At 40.6% G+C, this 14,900-nt stretch overlaps 1 protein-coding gene across 5 annotated transcripts in view; it reads left to right on the top strand.

Moving 5' to 3' along the window:
* The window catches only part of Cdk14 (cyclin-dependent kinase 14), a 576,868-nt gene that overhangs the window by 470,251 nt on the left and 91,717 nt on the right, over window positions 1-14,900 (top strand). The gene's annotated exons all lie outside the window — the stretch shown is intronic.

Here is a 14,900-nt window from a genome sequence, read left to right as displayed (position 1 = left end):
ATAGACAAATATTTGAAACTAGCAAGATGCAGGTACTGATTCTTCGTGTTTCTTCATAAGGTAAGGTTAGAATAGATAAGTCACCAAGATGTCAGCCTTAAATTACACAGCCTCCTGTTAATGCCCAGTGCCCCTGGTACGATGGTCTTTATTGGTCCAAGAGTGGCTGTTTTTAAGAAAGCATTTCTACACAGGGTAGTTAACTCTGTTTCTTTTTGTATTGTTTGAGAATTCCATGGATGTACATAATGTGTTCTGACGAAATCGGCTCCCCCTTGCCTCCCCTCCAATTTCTCCCCATCCCACCACTTTCCTCTCCCAACTTTATGTGATCTTTTATCTGCTAGCATCAAATGTATCTTATATGCATTCATTCCTGATCTATAGTCCTCCTAATTTTGTGGCTTTTAATTTGTATTGCTCGTTTATTTGTGTGTGTGTGTGTGTGTGTGTGTGTGTGTGTGTGTGTGTGTGTGTGTGTGTTTACTTGTGCACATGCTAGGGCATGCATGCAGAAGTCAAAAACTAACCTGTGGGAACTGAGTTCCTTAGAACCTCGGAGTCCTAGGGATGAAGCTCAGGTCACCAGGCTTGGTAGAAGAAGGCAACATTATCTGCTGAGCCATCTTTCTTGCTAGTCCTCTTGGTCTTTACTATCATCTGGGAGTTGCGTTATGATTTTTCTATATATATTAATTGTTAATCACCCAGTGTGTTGGCTCTTACCAAATTATTTCTAGGGAAGTATAATGGCTTAACAGAAATGCTACCTCTCCAAAGCCCTCTCCTTACACTCTTAGAAGAGGAGCCAGTTGGGTGTCTACATATATAAATACAGTGGAGAAGAGCAGTCCTGTAGCACTGAGACCAACCCTGCCCTGGTTGGTGATGTGAGTGGCAGTGCCACATGTACCCGTACCTCACAGCACAGGGGATGGCTTGCCTGCAGCAGCCCACTTCATTCTGAAAACAACTTTCAAATGTTTTCCTCATAGATATATCCCAAGGCCCTTTTATGAATGTTATTTTTGCCTTCAATTATTTTATAGCCTCAAGAACATATTTCTAATGAATTTCTCATTTACCCGATTTGATATCACAGGGCTAAGAGACATAAGACCTTACTGTGGGTTCAGAATATAAGACAGTGTGTTCTCAATGGCTAGAATATAAGATAATGATGAAGTGGCTTTTAAAAGAAGTTGTCCTTTTTTATACTTACCTAGTCGGGGAGGTATAATAATCAGGGAAGTGGTTTCCAAGGGTGAGGCTTATCCATTGCACCACACGTTCTCCACATTCAGAAAACTCAGTTGCATAGCTTGTCTTAGTCAGGGGCTGAGTCCCAGTTCCTGCAGGGGAGCAGAATTCACTTGTTTCCCATGCTACCGCTGAACTACATTTTTTTTTTTTTTATTAGCGCCATTGCCAGGACTATAGCTCTTCCTCAAAAAGCACCAATTCTAGAGAGGTGATAGAGAATGAGGCCCACTTAGTTACTGTATGTGGCCCTACTGTGTGGGAAAATAGTACATGACACAAAAAACTATAAGGAAGTATATTGGGGACCATAACTGTATCGTGGCACATTTAGTTCAGTGTAGTTATCAACATCTGTGTGTGCTTGAGAATATCCAGCAAGGTCCTTGCTCTCTTAGATGTTACCTTCTGGAGCAGTGGTTCTCAACCTGTGGGTCGAAATCCCATGGGGCTGCCGTATCAGATATTAAGCACATCAGATATTTATATTCTGATTCATAACAGTAGCAAAGTTACAGTTGCAAAATAGCAATGGAATACTTTTATGGCTGAGGGAGTCACCATCATGTGAGGAACTGTAGTAAAGGTGGGCAGCATGAGGAGAGTTGAGAACCCCTGGGCTAGAGTAACTAATACAATTAGGTGATTTCAGAAAGCGATTGGTACACACACGAGGTCAAGCAAACCGACAGTGTAATTAAACAGAAGCCCATGCACCGCTGCCGTGTGAAGGCACCAGTAGCAGAGCCCATCACACAGGAAGGCGACATAGTATATAAATTGGTTGGAGAAAATGGTGATGGCCACAGTAAGGGAAGGGACCATGGCAGGGGACACTGGTCAGTAGACACAGAGGCCAGGCAGGGAATGGCCTCAGGGATTTCAGTTAATCATCAGGAAGTCTGATGAGTTTTTCTTTAGTAATGTTGCTCTTTAATGTTTCTCTTAAGGAACTAAATAAAGAGTGTTGGCTGAAGGTTCAGTTCTCATGACTGTTTTGTAGATCAACATTTAAAAAAAGCAGACTTGGCCCTGAATGTTGACATTCCTCATCAGGTAAAGATGTCTGAGGCCAAAGTCATCCTGGAATCCACGTGCTGGAAGGAGATAGCTGACTCTTAAAAGTTGTCTGCTGAGCCCCTCATACCAAATAAATAAGTAACACACACACAGCACTTTTAAAGGCCTTATACTAACTTAACCAAGATTAAAGAGGGTAGGAGCATGGTTTAATATGCCATGGCTTACGAGCCCAATCAAATAGTGTTCAGCATTGTTAGAATACTGTGCATAAAAATACCACAGCAATTTCTTTTAACTTTCTAAAAATAAAAACATAATGAATTTATGTAAACTAACAGTACTATTATAATGTTTTTGAACTATGAATGAAATGTAACTTACAGGATGAAGATAGGTGGTAGAATTTTGAGGGATTTAGTTTATAACTTGTAAAAATTATTTTTATTTTTGTCATTCATAAGGATGGTATCTTTTTAAACTGCTTTAGTAGTTTGCTCAGGCAGATGATGTGCTTTGTAAAATAAATGTTAGAAATAAAATAGCTGGTTGATAGTGTGACTTTACTCCTACTGATTTGGACATTTATAGATGGTCCCAAGTGGCAACTTTGGGAGCTAGGTACACACACAGACACACACATGGAGGGGGGAGAAGGGGTAGGAACAAAGACAGACAGAGACAGAGAGACATAGAGAATATATTTGTTCATATTTAGCAACTGTCACAGATCTTCTATAATTATCAAGGAGATCCACAGCTGTCATGGTGGCTCCCAGTGAGCCCACAGATCTGATTTTCTCACCTGCCACTGTTTCCCACATCACACCACATCACCAAGGGCTGGTCTTGGTGACCAGTAGTGTTCAGTGGAAATTGACTAAATATTAATTCTAACCTTAGGCTATAAAGAATTGTTTCTGCCTGGACTCTATCTCTGCTCATTGTCTCTGGGAGAGTCGGATGCTCGGTCACAGAACCAGACCTGCAGAGAGGCCGAGTTAGGAACAAATGTTTCTGCCAGGTTGTGCTTCAACGTATGGAGACTTGGTAATACTTGAGATATTGCTAAATAATATTGAGTAGCAATGGGGGAAGTTTACAGGCAAGTGCCAGAAGGCCACATATCCTCAAAGGGACACTATTTGTGGATAATCTACATTTGTGGCTTGAAGTTTTTGGTTTTTTTTTCTGAGTGGATTTTTTTCTTGTGGACTTGAGTCTAACTTTCCAGTTGTTTAAGAAAAGATGTTAAAAATTGTGATTGTGAAAACATGAAAAAATACATAGTCATTTAAAAACACAAAGAACTAAAAAGATCTATGTGTTCTGACCTCACAAAAATAAATATATCTAACGAGTAAAAAAGATTATACCTTGGTTAAGGTTGATGAGGGGTCTTCATTTCTTTTATAAGCTTCAGTGTTTTCTAAATGTTTTAATGACCAGACCTTTTATATTATGAGAGAGAATTTATAAGCTGAAATGTCAGTGACTCCTTTGGATGGTGTAGCGAGCACAGCAGCCTTTGTGCAGCTGCAACTCTGTGCCTGCTGCTGCCGAGTGACCAGGCTCGTTCTCTCTAAGCCTCAGCTCCCTCACCTGTGAGGTGATGATGGTGACCATGGCGGGGGTGGGGCGGGGGTGGCAAAGGTAGAGAATGAGGTGGATGTGAAAGATCTGAGCACATGGGAAATGCTTGATGAACATTCCCCATAATCTGCCTCTCCATGGTGTAGAACACACCAAAGGTTCCATCCCCTGCCTGGTGGTGTGTTCTGTGATAATGCGCTGAGAACCGACAGTTACACGGGTAGTAAGTTCACTCTACAGCTGGAAGACACTGTTCTCAGAAAGCTGGATAGTAGCACTCTTATGGGGACAATGCATTATTTTTTTTAAAAATATTTAATTTTATATATTCTTATTTTTGTATATCTTTAGTGTCTTTGTGTGTATGCAGGCAGCACACATATACATGTACACACACACACACACACACACACATGCATACTCAGGCACACACAGAGGCCAGAAGAGGACATGGGATTTCACAGAGCTGGAGACACAGTGGGTTCCAAGTCATCGATTATAGATGCTGGAAGGAACTCAGAGTCTCTGGAAGAGTAGGGAGCATAACTCTAGAAGGGAGGGAACCTCTGAGCCTTCAGCCTCTCAGGGAACAAGAAGTTTCAAGGTAGATTTTCTTTCTTTCTTTCTTGTTTCTTCTTTCTCTGTCTCTCTTAAAGCCTAAGGCCCTTGTAGAAAACAGTCTTAAAACCAACATGTTTTTTAGACATAAATGTAGTTCCTCCTTAGTATAAGATATGGTCCCCAGCTTTCTTTTTTTTTTTTTTTTTTCGTTATTAATTCTTTTTTCCTCCAAGTTTTATTAGGTATTTACTTCATTTACATTTCAAATGCTATCCCCGAAAGTCCCCTATACCCTTCCCCCTCCCCTCCCCTCCCACTCCCATTTCTTGGCCCTGGTGTTTCCCCTGTACTGGGCATATAAAGATTGCAAGACCAAGGGGCCTCTCTTCCCAGTGATGGCTGACTAGGCCATCTTCTGCTACATATGGAGGAGCTAGAGACAAGAGCTGCCGGGTACTGGTTAGTACATATTGTTGTTCCACCTATAGGGTTGCAGTTCCCTTTAGCTCCTTGGGTACTTTCTCTAGCTCCTCCATTGGGGGCCCTGTGTTCCATCCAATCGATGATTGTGAGCATCCACTTCTGTGTTTGCCAGGCACTGGCTTAGCCTCACAAGAGACAACTGTATCAGGGTCCCTTCAGCAAAATCTTGCTGGCATATACAATAGTGTCTGGGTTTGGTGGCTGATTATGGAATGGATCCCGGGTGGAGCAGTGTCTGGATGATCCATCCTTTTGTCTCAGCTCTAAACTTTGTCTCTGTAATTCCTTCCATGGGTGTTTTGTTCCCAATTCTAAGAAGGGGTGAAGTGTCCACACTTTGCTCTTCCTTCTTGAGTTTCATGTGTTTTGCAAGTTGTATCTTGGGTATTCTAAGTTTCTGGGTTAAAATCCACTTATCAGTGAGTACATATAATGTGAGTTCTTTTGTGATTGGGTTACCTCACTCAGGATGATACCTTCCAGATCCATCCATTTGCCTAGGAATTTCATAAATTCATTGTTTTTAATAACTGAGTAGTACTCCATTGTGTAAATGTACCATATTTTCTGTATCCATTCCTCTGTTGAGGGACATCTGGGTTCTTTCCAGCTTCTGGCTATTATATATAAGGCTGCTATGAACATAGTGGAGCATGTGTTCTTATTACGAGTTGGAACTTCTTCTGGGTATATGCCCAGGAGAGGTATTGCTGAATCCTCAGGTAGTACTATGTCCAATTTTCTGAGGAACAGCCAGACTGATTTCCAGAGTGGTTGTACCAGCTTGCAATCCCACCAACAATGGAGGAGTGTTCCTCTTTCTCCACATCCTTACCAGCATCTGCTGTCACCTGAATTTTTGATCTTAGCCATTCTGACTGGTGTGAGGTGGAATCTCAGGGTTGTTTTGATTTGCCTTTCCCTGATGATTAAGGATGTTGAACATTTTTTTCAGGTGCTTCTCAGGCATTCAATATTCCTCAGTTGAGAATTCTTTGTTTAGCTCTGTGCCCCATTTTTAAATGGGGTAATTTGGTTTTCTGCAGTCCATCTTCTTGAGTTCTTTATATATATTGGATATTAGTCCCCTATCTGATTTAGGATTGGTAAAGATCTTTTCCCAATCTGTTGGTGGCCTTTCTGTCGCTATACCAGTACCATGCAGTTTTTTATCACAATTGCTCTGTAGTAAAGCTTTAGGTCAGGCATGGTGATTCCACCAGAGATTCTTTTATCATTGAGAAGAGTTTTTGCTATCCTAGGTTTCTTGTTATTCTAGATGAATTTGCAAATTGCCCTTTCTAACTCAGTGAAGAATTGAGTTGGAATTTTGATGAGGATTGCATTGAATCTGTAGATTGCTTTCGGCAAGATAGCCATTTTTCACTATATTGATCCTCTCAATCCATTAGCATGGGAGATCTTTCCATCCTCTGTGCTTTCAAATTCTAGAGGCAGCGTCATAAGATGATGAAGCTGAAATCTGCATCCCCATCAAATACATTGTTCTTCATTTGAGCTAACTGTCAGTAAGTCTTTGACCTGTAACCTGATTTTTTTTTCTTTAAGTGGGACCCACCTTGTTTTTGACGATGCTCCCATTCCTACCCTTTTAATGCCTTCAACATACAAGGTGACATTGTTTAAGGGGTAGAGACACTGTCTTCTGTGTCACCATAAAATACCAATGTGACATTAACATAAAGGTTTTTAGCTCTGTATGTTCTTACTGTCTTGGGCGGTGTCACGTCTGTAAGGGAATAAACATGAAGAGAGAGTTCTGTCATATGCTAACTGCTCTCTGTTTCTCCCCTTTTTATTGTACTCCAAGATTCACCAGTGTTGATATAAATTCACCCTGCCAACTTTAAGGGTGGCAGCGGAGCCTGCCTCCTGCATCCATCACACTGGGGCTGGTGACTTTCCTTCACTCCGTTTGGTTTAAGCCTAGAGGAGGCATTAAGTGAAAAATGTGGTCTATTTGTTAGGGCATTTATTGTATTGCTGAGTTGTATTTTCAGCTCTCAGGGAAGGGCTGATTGAGAACATACACTTTGAAAAGGTTTCGTTCAGGATTAGAGAGTTTTTTTCCTTTTCTTTGGGTGAAATAACATGCCACAAAATGGTGCCTTTCGGGAGCTATGACGAGCTCTGTTTAGTGTGAGGACATGCTGTTCCATTCTGGAGAAGACGGTTTCTGCCTTCAGAAACTACCTCTGCTGGTGAGATTTGTGACTTCCAGAACTTTAGAAGTAGCAACCATTGCTGTGGACTCTGTACCTCAAACAGACGTGCCACTAAGTTACACTGTTTCTGCGGGACTCTTATGGTGAAAATCTTTCTGCTGGCCATGTCATTTGAGCTAAATATTTATAGCTGGTCTATCTGAAACAGAAACCATTTTTAAAGTTCAATGTGAATTGATTTATTTTTTCATAAATGAAGATTTAGGTTTGAATTTTCAGTTCTATCCCTTTAAATTTTTTTTTTTATTTTTTACATTCCACATTTTGTCCTCCCTCCCCATCCACCCTCTGACTGTTCCACATCCCATACCTCCTCCCAACCACTCTGTCTCCACGTGGATGTCCCCACCCCCACCCCACCTGACCTCTAAATTCCCTGGGGCCTCCAGTCTCTTGAGGGTTAGGTGCATCATCTCTGAATGAACACAGACCCAGCAGTCCTCTGCTGTATGTCTATTGGGGGCCTCATATCAGCTGGTGTATGCTCTCTGGTTGGTGGTTTGAGAGATCTCAGAGGTCCAGATTAATTGAGTCTGCTGCAGGATTGTCCTTCTCAGCTTCTTTCAGCCTTCCCTAATTCAACAACAGGGGTCAGCAGCTTCTGCCCATTGGTTGGGTGCAAATATCTGCATCTGACTCTTTCAGCTGCTTCTTGGATCTTTTGGAGCACAGTCTTGTTAGGTCCCTTTCTGTGAGTGCTCCATAGCCTCAGTAATAGTGTTGTGCATGGTATGTACTCACTAATAAGTGGATATTGGCTGAAAAAAAAGTACAGAATACTCAAGATACAGTCCACAGACCTCAAAAAAGGTCAACAAGCTGAAGTGACCAAGTGAGGAGGCCTCAGTCCCACTTGGGAGAGAGAAGATAGCAATCACAAGTGGGGAAGAAGGGAGGGAGAGAGGGAGGGAGGGAGGGAGGGAGGGAGGGAGGGAGGGAGGGAGCTGGAAGGAAAAATGGGTGTGGGGAGGGAGGTAGGGGGGAGAGGGGGCCTGATCTGGAAAATGACTGAAGCCCTGAGGCCAACAGAAAGAATGGAAGCAGGCAACCTAGGGAACTAGGAGATGGGGGGGGGGGGGAGGCAATTCCCCTCCAGAATGCACCAGGAACCTGGGAGGTGAGAGACTCTCAGGAATCAAAGGGAGGGTCCTTAGATGAAATGCCTGACAGTAGGGAGGGGAAACTTATAGAGCCCACCTCCAGTAGGAAGACAGGACATCAAGTGAGGGATGAGGTTGCCACCCCACAGTCATGTCTCTGACCATAATTGTTCTTGTCAGAAAGAATTACAGAGATGGAAATGGAGAGGAGCCAGAGGTATTAAACACAGTGGCTGCCACATCCGCATGCATGCTGTCAATTGAAAGGACCCGTGTACTGTACCACTGCTCTGTGGAGAGTGTGTAGTGTGTACCTTGGGGGGGATATACCACTTCTCATTACTCCAGGTAGTTGTGCAATGTATGAAACAAAGCTTAGTGACTGTAATTGTGCTTCAGACAAAGGTTCATAGCTTATGGACTTCTAGCCCAAAACTGTATGAAATGCAAGTATAGAATAATCCAGAAATTTCTGTTCTGTTTCGTGTCATCTCAAGCTTTTGTGTGAAAATAGGTTCTTCACTGAATGCTGTAGTTAGTGTACTATATCAATTACAACTCTACTCACTATATCCAGCTTTCATGGGCAGAAGCATTCAAAGATCCCAGTGAGGGTTAACATATTGCATGTATTCATTATATTAATAATTATAAACTAAGACCATATATTTGACTATCACACATAATTACAAGTAACATCATATATTCCGCTATACTACACATATTTACAAGTCAACTCTAGAGAACAAAATGGAACTCTCCTTAGTGGTTCTATAAGCAGATCTATCATAAGTTTTAGAGGAAAGACCCTTTTGGAACCACAGTAAGGCAAAAACAAAAATGCTCATTAATGCTTTATTAGGTGACAAAACAAACAAACAAACAAACAAACAAAAACAGGGACTGATTTCAATCCCAATTAGAAAAATAAAGAAAGAATAAGAAATAAAATAATATCCCTTCAGCTCCCTTAGATGCCCCTCAACAGAGGAATGGATACAGAAAATGTGGTACATTTACACAATGGAGTACTACTCAGCTATTAAAAACAATGAATTCATGAAATCCTTCAGCAAATGAATGGAACTAGAAAATATCATCCTGAGTGAGATAACTCAGTCACAAAAGAACACACATGGTACACACTTGCTGATAAGTGTTGCTGGTATCTGAAAAAACCCATAAAGTTGATCTCTTTCTAGAGAAAAACCTGGCATGAAAATGTTTTTCTTGCAGTTTCTCTTTTCTAGAAGCAGGTCTGTTTGTTTGTTTGTTTGTTTGTTTTGTTTTGTTTTGTTTTGTTTTTTCAGCCCATGGATGAACCTGAACTCCTGTGCTCTGAGTCCCTTTGTTCTATGTCAAGAAGGGGAATCTCTAGTCGGACAAAGAGTGAAGGAAGGAAGAAGACCAGAGTAACAAAGTTGCCTTTCCAGAGTCATTGTCTAAAGTGGAAAACACTGCTGCAGGCCTGAGAAAGATGGGACATAGGGCGTGAAGGTACTCAGAGCACGGGAGTGTACAAAACAAAACAAAACAAGCCAAACAGACCTGCTTCTAGAAAAAAGAAACTGCAAGAAAAAATTTTCCATGCCAGCTTTTTCTCTAGAAAGAGATCAAAATGTCTCCCCTAAGAACTGCAGGTTTTGCCTAAATTTATACAAGACAGAGAGAAAGAATTCTGAAAGGGTCAACACTAGGGCAGGCTTTCTAGAATTGGTGGGCATGAAATTAAGGAAACAATGAAGGCTTAGACCTCATCAAGCTCATGTAAAAAATAAATAAAGCAACCATGAGAGTTTTTTAAGGCAGCAAGGAATGTCTGAAATATGAGCAGGAAAGTGACAATAAATTAGCAAGCACTGATAAAGTATCAGTATAGTGACACTAGCAGCACCAGTAATAGTGTCGCATGTGCATCTTTTGAAGAATGTAGAAAATAAAAGCAAATATTAGACAATTACATAGAAGATGAGACTAGTGTTATTAGATTTAGTGCACTCTGATGTTTTTCAATTATTTTGTAGGCAAATAGAGATTACCCTAACCCTTACTTTGTAGTCAAATTTAAGTGCTTCGGAGCTAAGGAGTGGTGGAGTTTCTTCTTTGACGGAAAAGGCCAGCCTTTTCCAGGAGCTTTCCCATTTGCTTGCTGTAGTTTGGGTGGTGCAGTGGCTTTTGGTCACATGTTTGGGAATAGTCTAAAGGGCAATGGAGATTATTGCCAGGCATACAGTGTGACTCTTCTGTAGAAAGGGGCCCTATAGAAACCCCTTACTATCCCACCAAGAAGCACTATGGTTTAACTAAGGCACCTGAGATACAATTAAAATAGGAACAATCCTTATAAGAGTTCTGACCTAAGTGGGTAAGCTTGGTGGAACTCTCTTTCTGTTGCCTCATTACTGGATCAATGAATCAAGGACACCACAAGAAAACCCACAGAATCAACTAACCTGGGCTCCTAGGGGCTCTCAGAGACTGAACGACCAACCAGGGAGCCTGCATGGGTCTGATTGAGGCCCTCTGAATATATGCAGTGGTTGTGCAGCTTGGGTGTCCTTGTGGGACTCCTAACAGTGGGTGGGGGCCTGAGGAGGAGTGGACCTGGGGGAGAGGGGAAGCAGGGCCCTGAGGGTGGAGGTAGAGAGCTGGGAGGAGAGGGGGAGGGGAAACTGCAGTCAGGATGTTATATATGAGAAAATTTAAAAAATAAATAGATAAATCACTCGTGTTCCTCCAACTTAACGGGCGCTGAGAGTTTGTTCCGTTAAGGTTTCTTTACATTACTTGTGCATACTGTATTCAGACTCCTTTCTAAAGTGCCCCTTCCCCTTGAGATTTCTTTCTCATGTTAAGTCACGGCTTAGAAAGTCATGCACAGGGCCACCCTGTGTATGGTCAATTGTACAGTCAATGTGGCTCTGTCCTTAACTAAAGATGGAGTGGAATTCTGAGTATTAAGGTGGCGTGGAACTTAGCATTTCATTTGGAGGAGTACTGCCCTAAAGTGTGACTGCACACTTAGATATGAAGAAGAAAAAAGAAAAAAACAGTATGAGAGGCAACAAAACTGCCTTTTCCTGCCTTTGAAATGAACAGAGGCAGGGTCAACTTCATCATACATTGTGAATAAGGTCAGTGGAGCTCCTATGGCTTGTTGATAAGCAGTGTTGGAATCCCAACTTAGCAAGTGAGTTTCCTGTCCACCAGCTAAGGCATGCTTGCCCTTTGTATCAGCTGCCTTCTCCTAGAATCAGGCAGCTTTGCTTACACCCTTAGACTATTCCCCTGCCAAAATCCTGCCCCTATGTAAGCCATGGAGAGAGCCTAGGGGAGTGAATGCCAAGTACAAGTCTTAAGTTTTCGCCATCACTCAGAACTGGAGTCCTGGAATCCAAACAGTGGTCTAACCTGCAGTTACTCCGCAGTGACCATTTCAGACATGGGCAGAAGGGTCTGTATTCTCTGTTTGCCTCTTGTTCTTAGTTCATGTCTCCCATGTTTAAAACAGTGCACACTAAAATTAAATAGTCATTGATTTTGTTGGCTAAGGTCCAAGTCTTATGGTTTAATGTCCTTCTATAAATTTTATTTTGTGCTGTTAAAAAAAACCTCTATTTTGAAAAATCACAAATCTCTAGTTCAAAGTTTTATGTTAAATCCACATTATATAGAAGCACACATTTTAATATTTCAAACAAAAAATTGTAAGTTCATGTCATGTTTGCACTTTGTGCACAGCTTGAACTGGGAAGGCTGAAGAAACACTTGGAGTGAGCTATTAAGTATTTTTTAGCAAAATACATTTGATTTTCCAGAGACATGAGTTTCAGTTTTGTTTTGTTTTGTTTTGTTTTTAAGATAGGAATGTTCAGGGGTTGTATGAAAAAATTGTTTTAAATATTTTTATTTTGTTTTGTTTTAAAATAGCATTTCCAAGCTTGACAAACAAGTCTGGAACTCACAGAGATCTACCTACTTCTGCCTCCCTAGTACTGGAATTATAGGCATGTACTACCACACCCAGCTTGTTTTTAAAATGTAGCTCAGGCTAGCCCAATACTCCTGCCTTTGTCTTTAATGTAGCCTACCCCCATGGGTACATGCCACTAGAACACAGAAAGAATTCTTAATCATAAAAAAAAAATTGTAAGTTCTATGAAATATTTTTCATACCAAGTAAAGTTGTTTGCCAAATATTTTGTGGCAGGTGTGCTATTTGTTATTCTGTTATCCTTTTGTGAAGAGAGGAGATTCTGGTAATGAATTAAGCACACATTTAATACTTTCTATGCCAGATGATCTGCATAAATTAATATCTGCATAGTTTTAAATTTGTATAACCAGTAAAAATGTAATGTATATTGATGTTACTTCAAAAATAGATGTGTGATTCTAATCCTATGGGAGAAGTTGGGTTTTTTAATTTACTTTTCATCATCTTTTGAAAGTTTGCTGCAATATCTTAAGCACCCAGGGAAATAACGATACTCTTTTTAAAAGGGAAAAAAAGAATTAACAGTAGCCTCTAGGACACAGATGAGCACTTAAACATTTTATATAAGACTAAAACAAAAGTTAGAAGACACCGAGTTTTCAACTTCAATTTGAAAGAAGGTAGGAAAATTTAAAAAGCTCAAGAGGATAAGATGGCAATGCACAATTATCCTGGTAGCAAATGTTTCAATACTTAAAAAAAAATGTGAATGGACTAAACTTTCTTATTAAGACACAGGGATTGCCTGAGTGCATAAAAACTAAACCCATCTATGTAGTATATATGAAAGAGAAGGCAGGTCACAAAAGGTGTCAGAAATACTAAAACAAAGGCACATGCAGTCATTAAATTAATGAGAAGAAAATGTGAACTTTGGCTTAGAATGTCTTATTAAATGTAGAAAAGATCGTATGAGGATGAAAGTCCTACTTTATGTGGAAGGTATAACATTTCTAGAATGTTATGCATCTAAGTACCAGCCTTACACAGCATAAAATATCCATGGGTTTATATAGAAGATATAACAAATATGCCATCATCATCATCACCATAGGAGATGGATAACCACAGTCATTATAGCACTCTGCTAAGGTAAACTGATAGTTTCCGATAAAGCTGCTTCCCCAAAGTATGACAACTTAAGTGGACCCAGAGAGTGGTTCTAGCAATGACCCAAACCATGGTACTAAAAAGGCATGGGGAAAAATTGGTACAAAGTTGGTTCTTTTCATGAAATGCACGTAAGAAATACAAACAAAAGTAGTAAAATAAAGAAACAAGAATTTTATTTATGATTTAAACTTTGCGCATAAACTTGATATCACAACTAAAAATGTATTTCATAGACATTATTAAAAGTGTAGTTTTCTTGGGTGGGAAGAATGAAATTGTCTCCTATTGGTGAGCTCCTTACATTTAGGTACACCTCATTTTATCTAAATGCAGTAACCTGCGGCAAAAACAAAGGTGCAACTGTGAATGTGCACAGTTCTTCAAAACAGTAAGCCGTGTTTCCAGTGCTGCACATAGCTCTCCTAAGTGGAGGGACTGCAGATACATGAGGTTCACCCATCTTATCTCTTAGATGAGAAAATTAAGATCAGAAAAAGAAAATGTGTTAAGCCAGACATGGAAACTCATGTCTCATGTAACCTCAGCACTTCAGGAAGCTGAGGCAGGAGGATGATCATGAGTTCAAAACCTACCTTGACTATCTAGTAAAAAATAAACCTGCCTTGACTGAAAATGAGATCTTATATCAAAAAACCAAAGAGAAAAAGAAGTGGTACTCATTGCTCTGTATTACAAATGTTCGCATGTTTATGGTCACGAATTTAGTGCTGGATATGGGCATACCAAATATTCTAATTACCAGTTTCTTTAAGTACCTAAAGTATAGTAACGTAGAGTTTGGGGTGATTGGCAGCATTTTTTCTTTTTAAAATAAATGGTATTTATTTAATTTGTACAAAATTGTGTCAGGTCCCAAACTCAAATCTGATTGCAGTCTGGTTCGAATGCTCTATTTTATCAAAATGATATAAAATTGATAGGGATGGGATGTTCACTATGTAATTTATAAACAGCACCTTCAGTGTAATTATGCCTTTACTGTGAAGTCTGTCTATTTCAAACTTGAGTTTTAGAGCTGTTAATGACAAATTTGTAAGCATGAGAGGTCTTGAGACAGGAAGGGATAGTGTTGGTGACCTAGACCCCTCTGTAAGGGAGAGAAGAAGGGCTTTGAAAACGACTCCTTTTCCTGTGGACAGATGTCTCTTAGACAAAGACACTTAAAGCCAGTCCTGGGATCTGTCTGTAAATGAAAGAGACAAGTGAAGCAAACATCCATTGCAGCAATGGATCCATCCATTCATGACACCTTGTGATGGGAAGATGTAAAGCTCCACTTTTGTGTCTGCCTGAGTGCATCGGCTCCTTTCCCCTTCCACAGCCCCCTCCTAGAAGCCTTCCCTTCCCACTACAAAAATGTGAGAGTGTGGAGTTGGAGGCTGAGGCTAATGGTGTGCTTAGCACCTTCAAGGCTTTTGAAATTACTGGCGGAGCAGCTTGGCCCCAAGCCCCAGCCCTGTCTGGCTGCCTCTGGGAGTTGGTAGAGTTAACACTGCTTGCAGAAAC

Source organism: Mus musculus, chromosome 5 (genome assembly GCF_000001635.26).
Source record: "Mus musculus strain C57BL/6J chromosome 5, GRCm38.p6 C57BL/6J".
In the NCBI taxonomy this organism is placed as follows: Eukaryota; Metazoa; Chordata; class Mammalia; order Rodentia; family Muridae; genus Mus; species Mus musculus.
The sequence above is the reverse complement of the archived record's forward strand: the minus strand, read 5'-3'. Positions and strand labels throughout refer to the sequence as shown.